Source organism: Scophthalmus maximus, chromosome 4, assembly GCF_022379125.1.
Source record: "Scophthalmus maximus strain ysfricsl-2021 chromosome 4, ASM2237912v1, whole genome shotgun sequence".
In the NCBI taxonomy this organism is placed as follows: domain Eukaryota; kingdom Metazoa; phylum Chordata; class Actinopteri; order Pleuronectiformes; family Scophthalmidae; genus Scophthalmus; species Scophthalmus maximus.
Window position 1 is genome coordinate 4,959,031 of NC_061518.1, and position 24,654 is coordinate 4,983,684.

At 49.4% G+C, this 24,654-nt stretch overlaps 1 protein-coding gene across 10 annotated transcripts in view; it reads right to left on the reverse strand.

Moving 5' to 3' along the window:
- neo1a (neogenin 1a) overlaps window positions 1–24,654 on the reverse strand; it is a 151,607-nt gene that overhangs the window by 94,642 nt on the left and 32,311 nt on the right. The window lies entirely within an intron of this gene.

Sequence of the window (24,654 nt, forward strand, 5' to 3'; positions counted from 1 at the left end):
GTGAAGGAGTGAACACTGCGGAGCGCGGTTGCCATTTCCTGTTCCGCAAGCATAAATGGTAGCGTTGCGCCGACATGGATGGTGCCGGAGCCAGAGTAAGTGCAATTGCTTCGTATTTGTCCTCATCCATTATTCAAGCGCTCCCACCCCGAGAGTCGCACAGTGGTATTGTTTAGATAAATAACACCAATTATCAGTCCTGCAGCGATAGGGAGAGCTAGAAGAAAAAAAATGTATTAAGGGGGATGAAGGTATTTTAATAATGCAGCGAGTGGAGTGAACGGAGTGGCTGAATGTTAAATGCAGTTTAAAATATGCCTGCTCCCTTCCAAGAAAATGGGGGGGGGGGGGGGGGCAAAAAGAGGCAGAAAGAGGAAGACGGAAAACAGGCGAGGGAGATGCAATGTCAATGGTTCAGCTATTTAACTACATGGGAGGTAATTCCTCTACCTTACGGCGGCAAGTCCCTAGTGTGAGATCCGACAGAGGGAAGCAATGTAAAGTGTGGCCCCGTTGCGGTGGCGATGCGGCTTCCTGTCCTCGGTACGCGCAGTTTCTCTTGGAAGCACAAACAATTACAGGCCAAACACTGCAGAAAATGACAGAGCTGAATAAATACTTTCCACTTTCACATTAGGGAAGAAATGTGAGGCGACATATGCCGTGCACTCGCCTCCACGCGCAAGTCCCCGACGGAGAAGATTACAAGAGAAACAGAGGGGAAGCGAGCCCCCCCCCCCCCCCCCCCCCCCCCCCCCCACTCAGTTTCAATGGGCAGCACTGAATCTCGGCCTGATATTTCTTTTGTCTTTCATCAGCAGTGAAAAGGCCGAAGGCAGTCGCGGCACTGGTGCCGTTCCAATAGACAATGTTTTATTATGAACATACAATTGAATTTTCCATTGAAAGGAAAGTTACAGAAACGCCAACGTACGCTGAAAGTTATAGTTCTCAGAGAGAAAACGGGAATTGGCGGGTTCGACTTCTGCAATCGATGGATGAATAAAAAATTTTTTAAAAATCGGAAAAGGCCAAGAAAATTGCACGAGGCACGACTCCCGGTGCAAGCGGATTAACATTTCATGAGACAGACCCTATTAGATCTGCTGATGCACGAGTGCTAAAACATGTAATATCTTATTTTAAAAATCCCTTCAGGCACGAGTGGATGTGAATAAACAGCAGTAGGGCCTTAAAATATACGGCCCTAAGCCAGCACAACACATTTGCGGCCGCGACTCTCAGCGGTAAGCAACTCGCAGCAGTAAGTGAGTGGTTTTTTCAAATTAGACTGAGGCCAGCAGTTGATTTCAGGAAATCAATGAATCCAGTGCAGCCCGGGCGTACACGACGCGACCGGCGAGGCGTATTTTAGATGGAGAGAGACCGGGGGGGGGGGGGGGGGTTCGTCACTCCTGCGAACCAGAGGCACCACGGCACGCTTAATCATCTTTGCTTTGCGCTGGTGAAACAGTGGGTGTGTGGGCTGGACAACAGCCCCCAGGCCCAGGCCCTGGCTCTCCTCCAGTGAAAGAAGAAAAGAAAAAAACGGACCATCTTCAGGAGAAAGCTGAATGGGCTTTAAGGTCCTACTGCGGCATCTTGACTCGGAGCCAAAAAAAGTGCCGCCTTCAGCGGCTTTTTATCCCCACGGCAGGAGCGGTAGGGGAAGGGGGCTCAGAGCTTCGACTCTGCTGTCGGACAAAATGGCGAAACCATCTGCTCTCAGTTCGCCCATTCAACGTCCACCGTCGGCAGGGCAGGGCAGCGGAAGGAGGACTCGGACCGGAGGCGAGGACGAAACCGGGGGGGGGGGTGCGAGGGGCTCGACGGCAGCCTGACGGGGCATGGTTCGTTCTCAACTCGACCGGGGTTTTTTTTTTATTGCACAACATCCGCAGCATCTCCATCTGGAATCATTTTCCTCCGTCAATGCCACCGTGCCCGTCAAACCGCACACAGGTAAACACGCGCGCCACGGACGTGAGAGCAGAACATTAATGCAACTGGTGGGGATCACAGTCCAACCTCCGAGGACGAGGTAGGGGCGAACAATCAGGGGCGGCAGACAGCGAAACATGTTCATGGAGGGCAAAAAGAGCCGCAGAGAGTTATTCATTTTATTTCCAAAGTGAAAATTCGAATGTTGTATTTCCTTTTCTGCAGCTTCACAAAATGATCCGGCCCTTCAATCTAAACCTTGTGGCCAGGTCAGGAGAGTTTGCACGAGCCGTTAATTTGATTTCTTTGAATCCAGTTTGAGACGAGGAGGTGTAATGGACAAGATGGAAAGCAGTGTTTTTGACTTACTGTTTATTAGGGTCCTTTCGGGAACAACTGAATTGAACCTCGAGGACTTTGATAAACGGGGCAATAAGAAGCTGGGAAACTGCGGCCGTAGCTCAGGAAGTTGAGTCCAACGTGTTCGTCCACATGAGCGAGATAAGGCTGAAATCTCAGCAGGGAAGAAGGATCTTTATCCAAAGCATTTGACTTGATACAAAACTTTGTTTTGTTTTATTCCAAAAGGCAACAACTACAGACAAGCTTCAACTTTCATGTCAAAGCTGAAGAAAGGTTCACTTTTGACAACTAACACGGTTGCGAATTGCAGGCCTGACAAAGAAAGAGGAAAAAAACAGAACAAGCTGCGTCCTTGAGGTGTATTCATTGACTTAAAACTCAGCACTCATGTTCTCATACAACATGGAGGAGCAGGGAGAACAAGCGTCTCGCCGGACAACTGTTGAAACATAGTGAAAGAAGAAGAGGATCAGATTCATTCTGCAACAATATGGAATTCTGACTCTTGTTGAACGCGCGCACGCACACACACACACACACACACACACACACACACACACACACACACATCCACATCCTCATGCCAGAATTCATTAGCGCTGAAACACTGCAGGCTTTTAACAGCTGCAGAGTTAAAGGAGGAAGGAGGTGTCAGAAGCCACATTACAGTGTGGGGAGTCGATTCCATTCCGGCCCAGCAGTGGGGTGGGGGGGGGGGGGGGGGGGGGGGGGGAGCCCCCCGCCCTATTTGTCTTTGAAAAGTAGGAACCTCCATACCGGGCAAACCGGCGAGAACGAGGAGAGCGCAGAGCAAAGGGGCTAGAAAATGAGGTTGTCTACTTGATAAGTATGTGCTGTTACCCCTGTCCCAAATCCACTCTGCTCAGCAGCCGTAAAAGGTTTGGGAGCCCAGTTTAAGGTGGTGGCCTGATACGCTGCCTCGCTCCCCGTGGCTCTCAGACGGAATGGAGTCATGGAACTAGTGCAGGGGGGGGGGGGGGGGGGGGGGGCCAGAGCCCATCTTGAGCCAGAGCTAAAAAGCCAGTTTTCACATGTCACAGAGCTTACTGTCATGGTGAGATGTGCGGAAGTGTTTCGGGGTAATATGTTTTCGCAGGCTTTGGGGGGCACGGGGGCCAACGTCTCGTCGCTCGAGGGGGCCTGGGAGACTCGGACGGGTCCAGGCGGCCGGTGAAATCCGCTTTTGCGACGACCGACGATCAATTGCGGCTTCGGAAACATGAGTTCCTGCCGCAGATTATCCGACGGTCTGCCCATTGCCCTCTTTCAAACTGGGGGTTTCGTAAAAGAAAAGACCCGTTGATTACGCCAGCGACGCTCGTTTCCACTGAACCAAGCGAACAGAGAGCGCAGATGTCGATCTGGCTCCGGCACCAACGCCGCCACATTCCCGCCCTGAACGGGCTCTGGAAAAGAAGGGCCGGTGTTAGGCGCAATAGCCCGGGGAAGCCCGTAGAGACGAGTGAGCGAGCACACAAAGACCCCCTGTCTCTCTCCTATTCTACCCTTGGCCCAGCAGGAGGCCTCCTCCCTCGCTGACTCGCCATCCGAGAGGCAGCCATATTGACTGCCCCCTCTTTATTGAGCCGCTCTTGAGACAGAGCAGACCTCTCCGGGAAAAGAAAAACAACCAACCGCCGTTCAACAACAGAGGCCCTCTCTGTGGCTTGGACTTTGGGGGGGGGGGGGGATCCTGGACGTCCCGAAAAGTAAACGCACTTGAGGGACATTTACAACCACTGTGACGTGGTGACAAGGCCAAAGAGTATCATAGATATTCCTTCTTGTTGCTGTGACTACAGGTAGGGATATATATATATATATATACGATTTCCCCACTCTGCTCTTCATTCCTTTTGTATACTGTGCCACTGGATCTCTGAGCTTCATGGGGAGACGATAATCCGAGAGTACAAAATCATTGAGAGCGTACTGAGGGTTAATCGAAACCTTTCACGCCGGCAAAAATAGAGGTGGATCTTTGTAATGGACCGCGGCAATTCGTTCACCGAGCTGCTGCCTCGCCGTCATTTCCATCCCCCCTCGTCGTGTCCTTCATCTTCATACCGCCGCTCTGTTCCTCCCCTCCTCAGAGCAGAATCCTCCGTCCACCTCCCGTCTCTACAAACTCCCTTCTAAGGCCCATCTGTCACAAAAGAACCACCTCGGGGAAATAACAATTATCTCGAGACCAAATGGGGAGGGACTGTGTGTGTGTGTGTGTGTGTGTGTGTGTGTGTGTGTGTGTGTGTGTGTGTGTGGCGAGCTGTGTCTGACTTTCTTTATTTGAGGCATGTATCTTGGGGGGGGGGGGGATCTTTTTTTAATCAAAAGACAAGCACAAATGTCCCTACAAGGATTCTATTATGGAGTGCTTGCAAGTTAAGGCGGCTGGCTTACTCCCTTTCATTTTCTTAAAATTGACATTTGAGCACTTGACTTGAAATGAATCAAGAGCGGGCGAAGATTTGAGCGGCGACACCTATTTCATTACGACATGATGGAACAGAGAGGAGTAAGGGGGCAGATTCCTCAGGACAGAGGACAAAAGACATGTAGCTCTCGGAGCGAGTTCCCGCGCGCCGCCCGCCGCGCTCGCACGCCGGAGGAAAGGACCGGGCGTGGAGGACAGACATCTGAGGCGAAAACGTCGCAAGGGCAGAGCTCAAGTGAAGGAGAGAACGAACGACGCAGGAGTCCATCTCCCCTTCGCTCACTTTTTTTCCCGATTCCCTGTCAGCGTGGCCGCTCGTCCTCTTTCAAGCGCCGCCGCCGCCGCCGGGACCGCCGCCTGAGGGGAAGAGGGCCGCGATGGGTCCCCGGGACACCACGGCCCACCGATTCTGGTGTTCTCCGCGATTCCCCACAGCGGCGCGACGGAGAAAAAAAAGGGGAAAGGGGTTGAGGCCAAGCCATAAAGGGACGGACAAAATGATCGGGGCGCCGTCCTGCACTGGCACCCGCTCAACTGGCAGATTATAAAGAGGGAAGAGTCCAATTTTTTCTTCTTCTTCTTCTTTTTTTTTTTCCCGGATCGCAGTTCCCTGTCATCCTGTCTGCTCGCTGCCGTTGTGAAACTCCGGAGGCCCGGAGGGAAACATGACAGGGTCACGGGCAGGGCCGGGCGCCTACGACAAAATCGGCCCGGGATGCGGCCGAATACTGCCGGAAAGATGTCGCCCTAACAAAACATATCACTCGCTCCCTTTAATCAGATGACCGAGTGGATCCCTCTCCAGTGGTTCTCTGGTTAATAGGATTAGCGAAAGCTTCGGGTTTGAGAGTCCGGGTTCTGTGTCCTGTGTTCAGGAGTGGCGACAGGCAAAAGTATCGCATTCATTTCCCAATGACCCATATCTCATGTTGTACAATGGGAGGCTCCACCTTGAACCGGCTCCACAACTTCTCAGCTGAGCTCAAAATACTACTCAACGCTCGACTTTTAAACCGCTGTTCGGACGAAATACGCATTCCGACGGCATCGCTATTAATTTGTGGAGAATTTGCGACCGGCTTTCGACGCCGTTTCCTGGATTTCGCGGACCAAATGAATGACGGCGACAATGATTATTAAATCACTGCGCCGGTCGAGGCACGAGACAAACACCTCCGGAGGAGCCACGGTGCCCTTTAAAATCTGGCCAGATCCAATTTTGCGTGTGTGCGTGTGTACGTGTGTGTGTGTGTGTGTGTGTGTGTGTGCGTGTGTGTGTGTGTGCGTGTGTGTGTATTTTAACTGGGTGAAAAGCCATGAAGCCGTGACTGGGATCCCAATTACAGTGATTGTTTTTGCTTAACTTACTCAAGCTTAGTCAGTCAAACTCACAGTTTCCTTTCTTTTTTCTTTTTCACGTCCCCGGTTGCAGTTAAAGGAGCGCGCTGAATGGCGAGCGCAGACAAACGGCCCCTCTGCGTGATGGGGAAATGGCCCCCCCAATGCTATGCGATTCATGCTCTGCACTCATTAGTGCAGCATTCATTTTTCGCCAACGTTCGGAACAATTACACTTGGACGGCCACATTTACAGGAATATGCAAACGTGTAATCCGGCACAATGCCCCGTGCGACGTTGAGGGGGTGTAATCAAACTGCATTCTTAATAATGAAATTAGCGACTTCACGACTGCATAGCTCTTAATTAAACTTGATCCCGCTGACAGTAATTGGGCCAAACTACAGGCTCCTGTCCGCGCTTAGACATGCCATTAAATCGGCAATGATGTAAGGGCATACACGCATTTGCAAAAAAAAAAATTAGAAATACGTAAAGTGAACATGCATCAAACAGAAACTGTATGAATTCAAATAATGCCAAATCATAGATCAACTTCTGAATATAATAAAAGGTAATTAAAAGGAATGAATAAGTAAATAAACAAAGTGAGGGCCACCAAAATGTTCCACACAATAAACTCATCTGAGCGGGAATAATGACACTGAATAGTAGATTTAATTTGAAAGTAATAAGGAAACCAAATAAATAGATTCACCAAGGGTGGGAAAAATACCACGTGAAGTCATTCAGGACGGAGCTTCCAACAGAGAACAGAGATCCGGGAGGGACTGGGTCGAGAGGGAAACCCCCTCCTCTCCCCCCCGGTTGTGATAATTAGCCAGCACTGATTGAGGCTCAAATTCCCCTTCTTATCACGCTCCCCATGGGCCCGCGATGAAGGATTGGCCCGGTGGGGCGACAGCGACGCAGACGGTCACACTGCGAGAGCCGCGAGAGGAACGTCCTAAAAAAAACACAAAAAAAACAACAACGCCCCCACCAATTATTGGGAAAGTGGCGAAGGAACAGCGGCGTGTTTCTCGAGTTAACTGGGTGGAGTGAAGGTTAAAACCGTCGCCGGGTGCCAGGATTTGGGAATTGGACTAACCTTTCCTGCGTGTTGGGGGGGGAAAAGTCTGCCAAAGAAGAATCGCACTATGCCGGCCGACGCCGGCAGCTGCTGCTTTCCAGTAAAACGCTCTTCAAGATGAACTCTCGGGCAAAAAAAGGCCCAGAGACAAATCACACACTTTCAAATGCTGCCAGAGGAGAAAACACACACACACACACACACACACACACACACACACACACACACACACACACACACACACGAACACACACACGAACACACACACACACACACACAACACCATGATTCCAAAAGGCAACAACTACAGACAAGCTTCAACTTTCATGTCAAAGCTGAAGCAAGGTTCACTTTTGACAACTAACACGGTTGCGAATTGCAGGCCTGACAAAGAAAGAGGAAAAAAACAGAACAAGCTGCGTCCTTGAGGTGTATTCATTGACTTAAAACTCAGCACTCATGTTCTCATACAACATGGAGGAGCAGGGAGAACAAGCGTCTCGCCGGACAACTGTTGAAACATAGTGAAAGAAGAAGAAGATCAGATTCATTCTGCAACAATATGGAATTCTGACTCTTGTGCAGAAACGTTTCTTTGTGACACAAAAGCACCACAGAAATGTTTCTCACAATGTCGATGTTTCTCTCACACACACACACACACACACACACACACACACACACACACACACACACACACACACACACACACACACACAGTCACAGTCTGAACTTTTGAGCTGTAGTCACTAAAGATGATGGAGAAGGGAAACACGTGTCTCCGTTTGATCCATTAGACATTGCAACACTGTTCAGCTCCTCCGGGAACGTGGGAGTAATCGCAAAACATGCGGCACGCGCGCCGCTCCGGGTGGTGCGACAAAGACGGATTTATCACTCGAAGATATCCGTATTACCCCCCCCCCCCCCCCCAACAATAATCTAACTTATGGTAGAAATGGCCAGATTGGTTCTAGATCTTGTGATGGAGGAGTCTTTTCGATTAGCCCTGCCACGCGAGGACGAGTTGTCTGCCACGGTCATAAAACATAAAAAAAAAACTTTAAAAAAAACATGCGAGCGGAAGCAGTCGACAAACTGTCCCTGCTTTTCTCCACCGGCAACAAAGTACGAGATAGCCATCCGAGACAGGAAAGCACATTTATCTCGCCGCCCCCCCCACCCCCTAGCTCCGGCCCCCATTTCCAAAGAAAATCATGAGGCTGTAATGAGATATCCTATAGATTTTTTAATGAAACACGATATTGCATTCTCTTGCCCCTGTTCTTTATTTGTATTTTTTGTTCATGCTATCACACTCAGTGACACAAACACAAAGAAAAAAGGGGGGAAAAATCAATATAATCCAGCGCGCCTTTGCAAAGTCAAACACCCGGCAATTCATCAGCATTGGATTTCAAAGTCTGGGCCGTTGCCTGCTTCGTCCTTGACTGGGGTCATTTTTGTCATTTTGGCGCTTTTTTTTTTTTTTTTTTTTAAAAGCACAAGAGCGAGGAACAGGGAAACGGGGAAGGGGCCGTGAAATGGTCCGATTTCCCCCCACGGAGTGGTCAAAAGTGTGGCCAATCTGTCTCTGATAAGCGTGATGCCAATTACCAACCCCCAGACACAAAAACATTTCAAACCATCTCAATTACCCCCCCCCCCCTTGTTAAGATAAGCATCGGCATGCAAATTCGTCTAATTACAACAAGAATGCTGAGTCACAGCCACCGCTCGGCTCATTGAAATAAGGCCTTAAAAACACTGTTGTTCTCTGCAGCTTTCCTATAAATGAATCTTAATAATTAATTATTGTCTTAAAATCATGTTTTATCGCTCTGGTTTTAATAAACATTTCAATGTCTTGATATTTTCCCTTTATTCCAAATTTTAATATCTTTGTCTTGATGTGATTCAGTGCCTCTGCAAAGCTTGTGTATGAATGGTGCTATAAAAATAAACTTGCCTTTGCCTTGCATTGCCTTCAAACCAACACTGGGAGAGAAGACTCAATTACTATTCTACCTGAAACCGGATGTCATCACTGCAGAAAGAAAGAAAAAAGGGGGGGGGGGGACGCTATCGGAGGTCAGCGCAGTAATAACGGTGGAGTTAAGTGTGGTCACGGGGGGTTAGGTGTTCGCACCGGGGGTGTAGTTAGATCACTAAATGAAGAGGCAGCGAGAGACATAAAGGGAGGACTCTTAGATATTATTACTGCAGTGTACAGTGTTGTGTTTTTTTTTTACCTTTGGAGAGAAGCACTTTATGTGTAACAAGAGTGCAACCACTTCCCCCGGTGAGTCGGCAGATATTTAAATCTGCCAACGCCTTCTAAATGCCTTTTTGAGAGTTTGGTGAGGTGGCAGAGGGTTTTACTTAAACGCCGAACTAAGAGCAACTTAACCTCTCTGTACTGTACAAACACTGAGACTGAACTGAGGACATCGTCGACTGAAATCTTTTGGAAAATGACCTTTTGAAACCTGCAGTGCCCGAGGGGACTTGGTGTTTATTGAAGCCAGGCGAAGCTGCGGCGCAAAGGTTGCCTATGGCTCCATCTACGCCGGTACCTTCTCGTTTTTTTTGAAATGCATCACTGCTGGAGTTGCAGCTTTACGCCCGCCGTCCATATTCCATAACTTTCAAGCGGCTACAACGGAGGAGTGAAAAAACTCCGGGCCCGCGTCGTGGTTACCAACGGGCAAAGACGAAAGACATTTGGAAAAGGATCAGTCGCCACTTGCAAACGTTGTAAGAAAAAAGTTACTGTCAGCAACAGTTCCGCCTCGTCCGCGGCCCAAGAGAAGAACAACCTCTCCTTACTCTCCACCAGTGTCGCTTTCCGTGCATAGTATTTTCTGTAACCGAGCAACCAACTGTGGGAGGAGACAACCTGCTTCCCGTTTACGCTGGTATGCACATCGTGGGTGAATGGTCACTGGGATACACGTGCGTGTTCCCAGGTGGGCTAGTGTGGCTGCAGATTACTTCTGATACGGAGCCAACGCGCTCATGCGGACGGCGGTCTTCTAGTTTCAAAAGCGGTTTCAAAACGAAAAAAACGCATTAGTGCGGATGAAGCCACGATCCAAGTCGAGAGCAGAGCGGTTGACAGGGAGGTGTTCTTGCAGATTCCATCCGTGGATCCTCTCCTCCCTTCTTTCCGTCTCGTCCTTTTTTGGGCCGGCACTTTCTAATTCTAATATTCAGCGAGTCTTGCTTTCCATTCATCCATTTTAGTGGAGCCCGAGCTATTCTGTTCGACCATTGCGGCTTCTTTGTTTGCACCTTTGCTCCGCCGCAAACCAGCCATTCTCCTCCTCGCGCTCCGCCACCGACCGAGGGACCTGTTGCCGGCCTCTCGCGGCGTAGCTGCAACAAAAGAGCCGGGACAATGAGGTGGCACCGGCGGCGGGGTACAGCATTAAATCCGACCCATTGACGAAACGGCACGTCCGGTGTCGGTCACGGACACTAGGAGTTTTGACATGAACACACACACGCGTGGCCCGTGTTGATCCTCATTTTACACTGGGGCACACGGGGGGGGGGGGGGGCGTTTCTTTCCCGCCCGACAGAGACTGAACAGTCATCACGGAGCGAGCTTATCTCCGCCGCCCCGGCCTGTTGTTGATGCTGATGCGGATCGTATTGCAGGTGAGGGGAGCGGCGCGGTGATGTGGCAACGCGACCGAGTGATGGCTTTTTTTCTCTTCTTTTCTTTCTGTTGTTGTGCCGTCAAGGCGTCAGAAAAAGGAAGAGAAGGAACCAGCAGGACGAGGCAGGGTGAATGTGAACTCGGTGTGTTGGTGTGTTGCATGTCAAGGACGTAGGAAACCAAAAAATAAATAAATAAATAAAAGACATACGTGTCTACAGAGAGAAATATGGCTGTGTGGCCTCAATCAGTCGGGTTTAGACATGAGCTGAATGGAGGGGGATAAAAGGAGCCTTTTGTCCCGGCAGCCGCGAGAGGATGGAGGGACTCGATCCAAGTGAGTATCACTCACTGTCATTTCTGTAACAGCATCACGGAATGTAATCTGTGGTGCGTGTTCATTCTATCTGCATTCACATCCAAAAAGTTTTTTGAGACGTTAAAAAAGGTGATAAACTGTCACCTGGTGGTAAAAAAAAGGATTCAGGATTCCAAGTCCAGATGCATTTACAGTTTAATGTGACCGCTTGCAGCTTGTTGTTAGCTGAGATCCCCCGAATGGGAAATAATAGAAAGGCATTAATTGTTTCTTTGGTGGCGGCGGCGGCGGCGGCGGCTCGTTTGTCTGGAGGGAGTATGGCACGTTATCAGAATCAATTTGGCAGCTGACAAAACTGTGCTATCGGTGCACTTTCCGGTGCATCTTGGAGTCGCCCAGTCAAGATAGATGAATCCCATTTCCTGCGCGCCGACAAATTGCATCCTCGCTCCATTGTGTGATGTGATCGTGTGTGTGTGTGTGTATATAAAACCAAGCACAAAGAAAGAGATTTAGCCCCTCAAAGGAACAGGACCCCCGACCCCCCCCAGCCTCCACCCCCCACCACCTCTCCGTCTCCATCCATCTGTCCCTCCCGCAATAAAAACACCGGGAGCGGAGAGACCGCGAGCACTTGACACAGACTTCTCCTCCAGTGGCAGATTTGATCCGAGCGCGGCTGGAACTCCCTCTTATCTGTCAGCCAAGGTGTGTAAACAGTCGGCCGCCAAGCGTGACCGGCTTGTGCGCAAGTGTTTGCAGTGAGTCGCGGACGCGTCGGCGGACAAAAGCCTCTTCTGGGGGGGGGGGGGGGGGGGGGGGGGGGGGGGGGGGGGGCGATGCGGTTCAAGTCGCCCACCAACCAATCCCCACTTCTGAGGCAAATAGGGCTTGGGCGAACTTTCATCACTATTGGCTCAAATGAGCCGGTCGAGTCTGCTCACAGGCCCGGCATATTTAAACTCCATTATCAATCTGGTCGGCGGGGCCGCCATCAAAGGCGCGTCAAGAAGAGATGAGAGGATTATGTATTTAATATGCTACATATAGCTTACGCGATACAGTCACCTTAAATAATTCACCGGCGAGGTATTAAGATAGCAGGGGGGGGGGGCTGAAGCAACACTTTTCCGTCTTGTCGTGGAACGTCTTGACGGTCCGCGAAAAAAAAAACCCCGCACACGGACATCTGTTGTGAAAAGTTTGGCGAGAGAAGGACTTTGAAGTTATGACGGACCGTGTGTATTAAGCTCGGGGGTATCGACCCGCGCGGTTGCTCGCAAACGCCGCAATGCACCCCCCAACCCCCCGCCCCATCCGAACAACAAATCGTTGAGCCACAATTTCTTGCCCACAATCCTGACGTATAATGAGGTATGCTTCTGTATTGTGTTTGTCTGCATGCATCCACGCCTCGGCCGAGCCGGGCTGCCGGGTAAATAAGCAAGCGGCTGAGTGGCAGCAGCTGATGAGCAGTAATGATTTGTGTGCAGTGCAGTCTTTCCCCCCTGAGGGTTTCATGCACACACCACCCGCACACCCACCCGCACACCCACCCACCCAAGCAAACCCCACACCGAGACAGGAGCTGCAACCAGAGGGGCACTGTGGCCCTGAACCCATCTAATCCCAAACATAAGAATAAGGCCCCTGTAAGTGTGTGTGTGTGTGTGTGTGTGTGTGTGTATTTCATGGAGCATGCAGCAGCACCCCCATGAATGTATAAATACACAAGCAGCCTCTGTCCACGGTCATCTCAGTGTGCATGCGTATAGGAGTGTGTGTGTGTATATACAGTATATATGCGAGGCTGACAGAGGTTAAATGGAGAACACATCTGCTGGGACGTGTTTGTTTTCGGGTAATGCAGATTAGACATTAGCAACAACGGCCGGCACACATAAACTGCAAAAGCAACATAAATAGATATTAATTTCACTACAGTCGATGTTAAATCTGGGGTAAAGTTCATCCGCTGCTGCTGCTGCTGCTGCTGCTGCTGCTGCAGGAGCCACGTGGCCGACGCAGTGATGACAAACAGGGAGAGTCAATTTACACCCGGGCTGCAGTCACTTCCAGCCTAATCTTTCCTGATCAAACAATTTACCGCGTTCGGCCCCGGCTGTGGGAGACGCGACGCTGACTCTAAAGCTCTAGGAAAACAAAAAAATACTATTAGTCACCACAAATAGTTTTCATATTTAATAAGCCTCTCCCGACCGGAGTGCTCCTCCCTGGGTTTCCCGCGTCCGCTCCATCACGCCTGAGTGTTCGGTTCAATTATTAACGTTGCCCTTGCAGGATGCAGGTCGGCCGAGAGGCGCGGTGCTGTAGTGTGTAGTACGCAGGGGCCACTCCGGCCCGTGTTTACACGCTTGTGGGGGCTGTGATTGAGTGTTCACCTGCTAATCGCCCACAGTGATGTCAAGTTGTGCTGACGCGGTGGCCGTGGATTTACCGGCATACCCCGAGCATTTGATATACATGGCGTTTTCGGAGTACAAGACACAGCACAGGCTGTGAATCCACACGGCCTGCGATTAAACCAGGCGCTGCAAGCGGAGCGGGGCGTGCACGCGCGGAGACCGGCTGTGGTGCTGCGATACCAGGGGCGGTCTTGCCCGTTGGAATTAGCTCAGAACACGGAGCATAATTATCTTCGCAGGCAGGTACTGGCGCCGCGCTGGGCCACCGGTTTGGGTTACAGGGACAGAAGCAAGCACCGAGGAAAAGGCAATGGCGGAGGGCAGTGTATCGGGGGTTAAAAATCGAATGGACACCGAGGAGAAGTCCACCGATGCGCCGCAGTGCACATTTATACCCCACCCATCCATTATGATCCATCACTATTGATTTCTCAGGGGCCGAGATCACCGAGCTCTTTATTATTGAAATATTATGATCTACTTTTCTCCGTATTTGTCATTTCCCACTGGACCACACAACGGTGAGGTTTGTTTCAAATGTAAACGTTAGAAGAAAGATCTTGCATCAAGCATCCATGCAGGGTTGATGAACACACCGTGGATCCGTGTAAAAAAGTAAGATCATCGACGTGATGTTTTTCTGTAGTTATTTTCACCGAAAACAAATTAAGTATTTTGAAATATCAACTCCATAAATCTTCAAATGACCACAAGGTGAGACTTTTTCGGGGGGGCTTTCACCACATCGCACCACGCAAACATTCCACTCCAGTTCAAACATTTCAATTCAAGTGAGTGGAGCGAATTCAACTGTTACGTTCTGCGTCTTCGCGAACTTTGCGTGTCATCTCATAGCGTGGAAACTTTGCTCTGCATTTGGTGTGAACGCATTACACACCACGCTGCAGAATCCAGACGATATGTGCGGGCTAACGGCGTTTCTATTTCACATCGGATGCTGCTTGTGAACCACCTGAAGGCTTTGGTGTTATTACACCATCGACATTGGCCGACAGACATACGGGGTCTTCTCCCGAGCCGTGTTTGAGCGTCAAAAAGAGAGGGGCTGGTAGTGGGTGACCTTGGAGACAGGCTGTCGGCTGCGCGCCCACTCCGAAGTTGGAAAACGCTCTTGGTATTTCTGCGCCACTGTGCCATTGTTCTGTGCCAAAACCCAACTTTTCATTGGGTGGGCAAGGTGCACGTCTGAGCCCCCGCCCCCCTGCCCATGTGTAGCCTCCACTGGCCTGGGCCCCACAATGCACACAAAGGAAAAGACGTAAATGTCGGGGGCAGTGGAAAAAGGGGATTTTAATGGCTTCGTTTGACTCCTGACAGGACTCTGGTTTGACTCCAACTCTGCCTTTGATGGGCGGTAGGGATCCAGGGGGCACCTTTGTTCGAGCGCTCAGGCTCCGGCACTTTGGAGAAAAAGTGAAACTATGAGAGTAATTTGGCAAAGCCGTGTGCGTGTGTGCGCGTGCGCCAAAGTGTTGTGAGATGGGGAGGGCGGCAGCACGGGGGACTACTTTTATCCACATCCATTTGGTTTCCTGTCATGAGCACAGACAGCACAAAGGGGTAATGGAAGACCCGCTCCGACGGGGGATTATGGTAATGGGCACCTAAGCAAAACGGTGCAAAGCCAACCGCCGCCACCGTTGCCTTGCACACAAAAACTCCATTACACCAACATGCAGGGGGAAAATTGAAAACCTTCAACAACAACAACCAAAAAAAAAAAAAAAAACAGTAATAATAATCACGACCATCACCTTGAGGCATGGAACACGTCGCTTTCAGTTTGGCAGTCTTTTTTTTTTCTCCCCCGACCGCCTTAGAGCACGCCACACTTTCTGTCATATGAACCTGTTTGTACATGCCTCTGGAAGTGGGATAATTAACTCCGACGCGCAATCTATTTTAAGGGACGAGCCGAAGCACCGGCAACTGTGCACCGTCACCGCTTCATACTGTAACATGAAAGGCCCGGATGAGTGATGAATCCATCCATTAGCGTGGGGCTTCTGGAGTGTTACAAGACGCCCGGGCTCTGTTTTTCTCCCTGTTCGCTCCCTGCGCTTTCGCCGGGAGGGAGGGAGGGAGGAGCGGCTGTCGCGTTGAAAGGCATTGATGATAATTGGTCTTGGCCCTTTTGATGTGCAGACAACGCCGTAATCCGTCCTAATCATATTAAGGGGACCCTGCTCGGCCAGCGAGGGCCATCCAAGCTATAGCCAAGATATAGGTAATAGGTAATACTCCTTTTGGCTTCAGTCTGAACATGTGGTAAGAAGCAGAAACAAGCTTCTAATTGGCTGCAATTTATATATATATATATATATATATATATATATATATATATATATATATTTCGCCCTCTCTCCCAGCTCTTGGCCACTTTTACCGTCCACATTACCCACAGGTGTGTGATGTTCATGTCTGACATCATCTCGCCGATAACCTTCCAGCACTTTGTCTTTGTGTTTGAGTGAAAAAAAGGGGCCAATGAAAGGCAAGAACATCAATCCTGAAGGTGGAGGGGCTCGGTGAAAGGGTTCAAAAGAGTCCTCAGAAGTGTACAGCTTGTCGTGTCAGCAGGAGGACAAAGGACGGAGACGGGAGAACGAGGCAGCCTGGGACCATGTGTCCACGCCCTGGGGGCTCATCCAATGATCTAACTGTGCTGAGGTGGGGGGGTGGGGGCAATATGGCACTTCCTGCCCACACCCTGGATTTAGGCACTGGGCACACACACCACAGGATGTGTTGTGGGCATATGGCAGCAGCATTCACCGACTCCTCGTCCTTCCTGTCGATTTTTTTTTCACAGTGGAATCTCCGCAATAAATCTTGCAATCTGGTCGTCCATCCCATCAACTAAAGAGCAAATTATCACTTTCCTTCATGAGTCACTGGCTCATGAGCGGGAGCAACGTCGCGCTGGTTTTTACGCACGTAGTTGTTAGACATTTTCAAACTGAAAACAGCGCAACATGTCCACAAGGAAATGCCCGTGTTTCAAAATAAAGGTCCTAAATCTTCGTCAAAATTGGGTATGGAAGCTGTCTGCGTTTCTGTCTACCAGGAATACTGCTGTCCAAAGCCTCAGGCACAGTGGCGTTAATGTCCTCAGCAGCGCAAGCACGTCCCTAACAGAACCATGCAAATCATGGCTAGACACACACACACACACACACACACACACACACACACACACACACACACACACACACACACACACACACACACACACACACACACACACACACACACACACACACACACACACACACACACACACACACACACACACACACACACACACACACACACACACACAGGTAGATTATAGTGAGAAATGATTGCTCTCCACCACATTCGGTACACATGCCGTCTCGCACCATCGAGCAGCATCAAGTCTACTTTACCTCTGGGTTCTTTATTTTGAAACACGCACAGGCAGTTATAGTCCACATACTATAAAATATGCATTAAAATACACGCACTATACATTTCTTTTTCTTCTGCTAGTGGCTCTACGCAACGATACACGCTGACATACTGTACAGTGTCCTGAGAGCTCGATATACGGCAACTTTAAAAATGAATACACATGCAAACACAAGCAAATTACTAAACCACCATCACACGTTCTGTATCCAGGGGCCCCAAAAGAAAAGCTATAAACTGCTTTTCACATGCTCGTTGTTCGAGGTTGTGACCAAATTGACGCTACCGAGGTCCGCCGTTGGAAAATGACCAAAAAGCATTCAAGTGACCGAGACGGCTTCATCTCTTTTTTGTGGCCCCTGGAAGCACTTCTGTCGTTTGCAGTGCTTCTGTCTATTCGGCTGTGTTGTTCAGACCTTTTCTTAATTAGCTTGTGCTTTGTCTATTATTTGCATATGGTCCTTTGTGAGGCTGCAGTGCGTTCAGCTTTTAGGGCCACGGTGACAAAGTCTCTATCTGTCGCTTTCTCTATCTCAGATCACATGAGCAATAACATGTTACCAGCAGTGTGCCATTACTGTTCAAGGGCCTCGCGTGTGTCCGTGTGTGTGTGTGTGCGTGTGTGTGTGTGTGTGTGTGTGATTGAGCACCTGGCTTCACACTCCAATCAGCATCACAACAGAGCAGCTATAAGTATCCCTCCTGCTTTCTCTTAAGTGACCAAAAAAAAAATTAAAAAAAAATAATCATTTTACCTGGGAACATTCCAAATAGATTCTCTACAAGGATTCAACAGCAGATTGTACTACTTGTTATTGTCAGTCGTATGATTATAAATACACTATACTGTTTATTATATGGCTCTCATTCCGAGTGCGCCCACGTTAGAGGCCGCAGTAAAGCAGATATAATAAACTTCTGTCACGTAATATGTATGTACATCAGACACCGATAAAAAAAATATTCTTGTCCTGTAATCAAAGTTGTTTTGTTTAGCCTGGATCCATGCATTTTTCCCTGGGAAGATGGAGAAAATGTCAAATATATGCCATATCTCTCAATGTTAAAGAACATAAAAAGTCCCTGATCCGCCCCTTGAATGGGTTCTTTCAGGGATGAGGCCAGCACCTTCTTGGTGGAGGTTAAAAAAAAACAAAAAAACCTTGTGGTCACCAAAGTCCTGTCTGAGGCATCCAGGTTTTTAACCAGAGAGACTGAGAACTGCACTTTTTGGTCAATAAGTTCATTAGATTGCATTTATCATGAAATCCAGTTATTGTGATATAATGGCATTAATTATCAGGTAACTTGTCCACAAGTGTGTGTGTGTGTGTGTGTGTGTGTGTGTGTGGCTCAGAGGAGGAGGAGGATAGGGGGAGTGGCGCTCTGGCATTGTTGTAGGAATCAAATATTGTTGCCATGACGACCCTCTGGCAGTGGCAGCCCCTTTGCAGTAACCAGAGAGTAAAGACCCCTAGGGACCCCCTCACCCCTCTAGCCTCCGGCATGTTTGTGGAGGGGTCACGGAGATCCAAACCGGGCGGGTGTCTGGCACCGGCGGGGGCGGCGTCCTTTGAACGCACACACGCACAAGCGACCAACAGAGCCTCTGTCCGGTTTTTTTGTACGTCCTCATCATCTAGCTTCAATTTTTCATCCCCGCGCTGGCTTCCAAACACCAGCGTGCAACACAATGAGCCAAAACAAGAGCTGGAGCCCGTTGATAGACATTTGGAGAGCTGGAGGACGGAGAGTGGGGGGGGGGGGGGGGGTGGGGGGGGGTGGAGCTACACTGGGTTTGTTTGAGTGCAAAATAACTAGCTGTGTGTGTGTGTGCAGCCGCTCGCACGCACACGCACACACACACACACACACACACACACACACACACACACACACACACACACACACACACACACACACACACACAAGCACCAACCCCCTCCTCTGGCAAACACAGGTGGGTATTGTCTGCAGCGTGGGGCGCTGCTGGCGGCCGGCCAGCTCGGCTCAGTCACTGGGCCAGTCCCGCTTCAGTCGACTGGCTGCGCCGCTCCACCGTGGCAGACTAAACGCTCGCGCCGTGAGCAGGTTTTAACCGTTTCCTGTCCGCCGGAAACACGCGATCAGCCCAGAATTGGAAACGGAAATCCCACGTTGCTGCCGACTGCACGAGCAACGTCTTCCACAAATGGGTGAAATGTGAAGGTGATAGCGCAGCCGAGACTACACCTCTGAAGATAATCAGACGTTTGTCACATTTTGACAATGGCCCCTCGGTTAAGTTTCTACAGACACTGATAGATGAAGGATTTCCCTCCAGACTCCCTTCAGACTCTTTACCTGGGCAGAACCTCTGTGCTCTCCGAGGAGTCCTGCAGGACTCTTTGATTTGCCAGACGGCAGAAAGAACTCAATATCTGTGCAAAGCAGCTTCGGTGTCCTTTTGTTTCCTTTGTGACGATGTCAAATCAGTTAAAAAAGACGACCAGCTTGGGAGTATGACGTGAGACGGAAATGAGGCGAGACAAAATGGGTCACCGAAAAATAGGATACTGGCTTTTCCACGGAGGTCATTAAGAAAGTTGGAGGAAAAAAAAGAGAAAGATTTGATCTAGATAAATACTTTTCTAGAGATGTAGCTGTGAACCTTTGCGACGATGAGATGAAAGTCTGACATTGGCGACAATCTTCTGGCAAAGGATTTTCACCATTATGTCCTTGTTATGCTCTGTTAGATCCCATCAGGCAATTCCACCAGGTTTTTAACCACTTCTGCAAGATTAACTGTGGCAGTTTCATTTACGCATGATTTTACAGAGGTGGGCTGTGAGAGTGCTCGCAAAAAAATCCCTCCGGTGTGGGAAAAAAAAATCTACAGATGAACTCAAACAATGCAGGGAAATATATGGGTTTCCAAGGACCTCGTCATTGATTTATCACTGAACGCAAAGACCTGCAAGCTGTAGCTGAGGGGGCCGCAGGGTTTCTGTACGGGGGGGGGGGGGAGGAGTTATTGTTGGAAGCATTGATTATCTGTCAAATTTAAAACACAACAGGCACCAAGACCATAATTTCCGATCAATCACCCGGGCTCGATGTCAGTCTGCCATACGTGTGGCGGTGTGTGGCCGACGCGGCGACGGTGCGAGCATGTTTAAGACGCTTCGGGCTGCAGCATGTAAGCAATGCAGTAAAATGGGGTTGTGACAGGAAACGAAACGACGTCCCATCCAAAAGCCAAAATGACTTCAAGTTCATCATGTTTACTGTGCAGCGACAGTGGTCTCTGGGGCTATACGTTTGGAGTTGTAACGCCGTGACGTTCGGTGGGGGAGTAGACGAGGAGATGGAAAAGTATTTTTCGCCCCGAAAGGACGAAGAAAAAAGAAACCTGGAGAGCAAATGCAGAGGTCTGGGTTTTTTTCCCTAAACTGTCTAATTACAGGCCTCTCGTCAGACAGATCTCTCTCCAAGACCTATAAATTGGAGGGAGGCGGTTGGAGCGGAGACTGAGCAACTCTTTCCCAGTCTCAGAGTCTCTTTCACTTTTCACCTCTCAAACACGCAACAACAGACGAAACGCTACGGACGCTTGGCATCACGAGTGCGTGCAGGAAAAGTGTCGGGGCAACCGGGATCGTCGCAGAACTTCACAATGTGCACACAAGTTACTGATACACACACTTAAATCCTAATTATTAATATCATCATTACGTTTTAACTCACTCGCTCACTGCAATGAGCCCCGTGAACCGCTTACATAAATACCAAAGAATCTTGAAGGGGTCTGTAGTGTTTCTCCTGCTGGAACAGTTTTACGGCCGCTTCAAGCGACTGTCAAGACTATAAATGAACGAAATGATGTTCAGCTATGCGCCGTCCAAGACTGCAGACACGCAACATGGTTCAGCGTTTTCACGAGAGGAGGAAATCGTCGGTTTGAATTATCGACATGCAGCAGGTGGCACAGACGAACCATGACATCTTTCCCCCATCGTGCACTGGAAGGCAATACAGATGCAAATTAGCCTGTGGCTACAATTTGGCACTGGGGCTTTTAACGAGGCTGAAAAATCACCGCCTCCCGCCACGTTTTCGCTGTTGTAAAACCAAACCCACTTTGAATGCGGTGCATGCACACGCACCTGCGTCTGTTGCATCAAGTTCGGGGATGCCGGGCAATGTTTAAGTGAAGTAATCACCACACAGTTTTGATGATACTTAACATTTGAAATGGTAACGCTCCCCGTCGGGAGTCTAACCGCGGTTAACCTTGAAACTGTGAGCATTTCATCCCTACACGCAGAAAAGCGCACAGAACGCAGTACGCACTATGACAGCGATGTGACATGACCCAAACATGAAGGCTACTGCTTCACACTCAGAGGGTTAATGTCGAGTCACTTAACAAAAGCCTGCATGAAACTTCCACTGAGCTCACGACGTCACACGTTCACCCGCACGGCTAGAAGCCCTTACAATCAATATTGATTAAAAGCGCATTATACGTTTAATGGCCCAAAACACCGAGACCCATTGAGTGTGCGTGTGAATCCACAAGCACATACCCGGCCATGCACAATGAAAAAAAATAGGCACGATAATAAACAAGCATAAAAAAATAGCAATAAAGATCTCATTTAGATTCTCAAACACTCTTGACATCGAATGTAACGTGACTCGGACCAAGACGAATGTCCAGACCCCCCCCCCCCCCCGTGCAGCATTGGCCCCGTGGGACCCACGTGCGCTCTTTTATTTCCTCAAATAAAGGATGCAAAATAAATAACAAATGGCTAGATTGCAATTTTATGTTCCGGTGATTTACGGTTGCACAATAGAGTGAAATTGAAGTGGCAATAAATTTTCAATAATGCTCGACATCCCAGTGTGGTTTCACAAATTCTTCTACTACACATGTCCAATGTCATCTTTTAAGCATAAAAGTGACTGATATTAAGGTCAATGTGGGAAGGCGGCTATTATGCGAAGGGAGAATATAAATCTTGCGTGGGTGGAAAGAGGAAAAGAATATATCACTTGTTATTTGAATTATGTGAGTCGAGACAAGGGGTTGATAACAAGACTTACATACTGAGAAATACTGCAATTGATAATTGGGGGGAAAAAAATCAAATTATCATGCACATAAATCAGTAGGTTTCTCCTCCAGGTATAAGCACAGAACAAATTCAAACACTTTAAAAAAAATCGGATTCTCCTGTCAAGATGTCAGGATCTGCGATCAACGGTTTATACCGTATGCAAAATTATGGAACAGCGTCCGCTAAAGCTGGTAGGGGGCATTTTGGAGTCCATCACACAAGAGTATGGTGGAAACAGCGTGTCACGGTGCATCCCCTTGACTGCACAGCCTGCCACCGCAGTGGGTCCCAGAGCGCCAAGCTGCCAGCCTGCTTCTACGCCTGCACGATGACGGGTGACATTGAAAGCCAAAGGCCCCGTCGCACCACGACGAGCCGTCGTCTGGCAGATTAGACAAAGTTAACTCGTGAGCCGGGCCCACGCGACCCAACGCTCGACAGTCAGCGTGTAGAAACCCAGGCGGACAGAAATGTCATCGCTTACGTCTTCTTCAGTGGATGAAAAATAAATTAAAAAATGAAATGCGTGTGCGTGAAATTTGTTGTTTTACTCACTCGAGGGTTCGGTGAAATATGTATGAAATAAAATATTGAAAAGAAAAACTGGACTTAGAGATTCTCCCTTCGGTTTCCGGGCAGTCATTCATTCATTCATTCATTCATTCATAACCAATTCAGCCTCCGGAACCTAAAGGAAAAATGTTTGAACCTAGGCAGGATGGTGACATGGTTTTGCATGTACGGTACCTACGCAAGTACGAGGTGCCTGCATTCAAACTCTTTGTGAAAATCCGTACATAACGAGCATTTTACATTTCAACGCTTGACATTTTGGGATTCTGTGGTGTGTCGCCTCGCAGCCCTTATTCTTCTGTCCTCCATCACCCTCCTTCTTCATATAGGGGAACCTGCACAGAGACGGCCAATGTCCTACTTGGAACCACCTGTTAGCCCGCAGCTGCTGTGTTGCGAGTAAAGAAGCCGACAAGCCTTCCACTTGCCTTGTACATCGACTGCCAGGCTGTTTGTTGCTTCTCCAGGTTCTTTGTACCCGCAGCTACATCCTCAATAATACCACCAGGGACCAAAAAAGGGGAGGGGGGGCCCAGTCATCCCAGACTAATGCTGCAAGGTGTGGAAAGCGCGGCCAATTCACCTTGCCTACCAAATTTTCCACCAATAGACTCCAGTGATATCCCATTTTGGCATGACACCTTTGACACGCCGTGTTGCTCCCCGCCGTGAAATCTGCTTGTCTGCGGGTTTACCGGCTGAGAATGGCCCCCACCGCGCAAAACACGTGTGTCACATCCCTCCCCCCACTTCATTCTGTCACCCGTGGCTGGGGATCCCCCAGTTCCCCTTGCATGATCATTTGCATCTCATTACCCAGTGTAACACAAACGGTGTGTGTGTGTGTGTGTGTGCAAGTCTAATTCATGTGACCAAAAGTGCCATGTCTAAAAGCAAATTGCACGTAGCGGTGTGTGTGTGTGTGTGTGTGTGTGTGTGTGTGTGTGTGTGTGTGTGTGTACAGGCGTCTCTACCTGTGTCAATGAGGGTTAAGACACCTGCTGCGCCATTGATTACACTGTCCAACCGCAATCACAGCGGGGTGTAATAAGGTTGTCGGAGGATGGGTGTGTGCTTGGTCTTCCCCGCGATTCTGCCGAGAACCCCATTCTCCATTTCACAATGCATCTTTTACCTGGGCGCGTTGCTCGTCTTTTCCGCAGCTTGAATGCTCTCTTTGAAAACTGTCTGTCTGACGGAGGGGCAGCATTATGCATTCAAAAACAGCCACAGAGATATAAAAAAAAACAACTATGTGTGCTGAATTCAGAACATCAACAACAGGCAGACGCAGACCTAGCCACGCGCACCCTACACAATAACGACTGGAAACGATGGGGGGGGGGGGCAGAAACTCTGAAACATATGTTCAGTGGCTTTACATCCTTGACCGTCTGCCTAACAAGGTCACCTCACCAGTCATTCACAGGGACGTCCCTCCAGAGACTCTCCCTCTTCGCCCAATGTTCAATCAAGAAAATGGTGTTGGACATTGTCCAGGGGGTCAGCGGGTCAAGGATACCAGGGACGCGGGGTGGAACATCGCTGTCAGTACGGAAGATGCCATGTGGGTAATATCCAGTTTTACCAAAGTGAGTTGGGTAAAGCATGGCAGGCAACGCGCCTCGCGGATGCCACGAGGGAGCCGTCCTGGCATCGGCATGCTGCATGCCAGTTACACGCCAGACAATGAGAACAGGCAGAATGGCGTGTGGGGGAGATAATCCGCCCCACGCACAAATAACGCTGCCCCTGTGGCTTCCGGGGCCGTGCTTTTGCCGACGGGGCCCACAATGCCACTCAATATTCGACCTGACAAGCACAGCAAATCACCGCGACGGAGCCGAGTGTCAAGAGGAAGTGGGTTTGTTTGCTTATTGAGCTGGAGCAAGCAAGGTGGGAGGGAGGGAAAGCGAGAGA